This window comes from Morone saxatilis, unplaced genomic scaffold (assembly GCF_004916995.1).
Source record: "Morone saxatilis isolate NCDOM2014 unplaced genomic scaffold, NCSU_SB_2.0 Contig470, whole genome shotgun sequence".
Lineage (NCBI taxonomy): Eukaryota > Metazoa > Chordata > Actinopteri > Moronidae > Morone > Morone saxatilis.
This window is the reverse complement of record NW_023340063.1, coordinates 5395-6687: the sequence shown is the minus strand read 5'-3', so window position 1 is coordinate 6687 and position 1293 is coordinate 5395. Positions and strand designations below refer to the sequence as shown.

Here is a 1293-nt window from a genome sequence, read left to right as displayed (position 1 = left end):
TTTCTGCCTGTTAAAAGGCAGTTTTTCCTTGCCCCCGTCGCCAAGTTCTTGCTCATGGTGGTACTGTTGGGTCTCTGTAAATGTTAAAAGGAGTTCGGTCTAGACCTGCTCTATTTGAAAAGTAAAAGAAAAAGACATATGAGTTAGGTCTTGGCACTTGTTTTGACAGAGTTATATTAAGTTTTAAAAATCGACCTTGTAGGAGCTTGCAAGAGACGCTTCTACATTCTAGCTTGCCCAACAGCGCCCCCCTACTCAATGTATTCCTTAACAGTTTACTTTAGTTCACCACTCTGAGGTTTTTCACCAATCAATATCAGCCTACATGAGTCTCATTTTATCTGTAATGTGAATGGACTCACAGATTTTGTGATTTCCAAACAGTCTGTGCATCTTGCTCATAGTTCAGTTTAAAAAAGCGCACCATAAAGCATCTCTTCAACCTCTGTTTCTATCATAGTTATAGTTTTGTGGATAATTTTAATGCTCAGTTTGTATTTATATCATCGTAATCATCATTACAGATTAGTCCTCCTCTTCCTGCCCCCTCTGGAAGTGCAACCCCTTGCCTTAACCAACAGTGTATTTCCAATATGTGATCACAGTGAAGTTTCACAACAGTTTCAGCGTTTCTCTTTTTGACGACTCGAGGCGGAGCTTTCGCTGCAGCTGCACCTGTTGCCATCTTCAGCGTGTTACAGGTGGGTCACACTACTGTGTCTGCATCACATGTGCGTGAAGGAATGTGTTGCTTTTTATTTTGCCACCCAAAGTTTCCATTGCGAGCGCTCTTGCTATCTCTTTCTCTCTCAGGTAAACAAACCACACGTCTGCTTTCTGGTTACCACTGTTCACATTTACGTACATATATGGTATTCGATTTTTCATTATTATATTACATTATACAAGGAAAAGTGTATGTGGTAAGGTGGCAGCTTCGCAGCAGCTACACAGCTGACACACTCGGTCAGCGGCGTAGATGCCACACGCTGCTCAGGTGGCGAATGTGAAAGAGCCATTATAGGTACTGAGAAAACAAATATTGTCACATTTTTACATCGACTTGTATTGGTATTCATTACATTCCTAGTCTGGAATTAAGAAAAGGCTGGTATGGCAGCATTTTAGATTATCATGTAGGAAGGAATCTTTACTGTAATGATCATCACCGGAATGAAAAGCATTTAAAAGCCAATCTCTTTCACAAACTGCTGATTTCTTACCTGAGAATCTGCAGTATACAATTTGGACTTGTTAGTCCGCCAGACAGCAGCTTCACTCCTGAATCCTGCA

General features: G+C 41.0%; 1 pseudogene; it reads right to left on the bottom strand.

Moving 5' to 3' along the window:
• Positions 1-1219: 1219 nt before the first annotated feature.
• Positions 1220-1293, bottom strand: part of LOC118338615 — a 1529-nt pseudogene continuing 1455 nt past the window's right edge.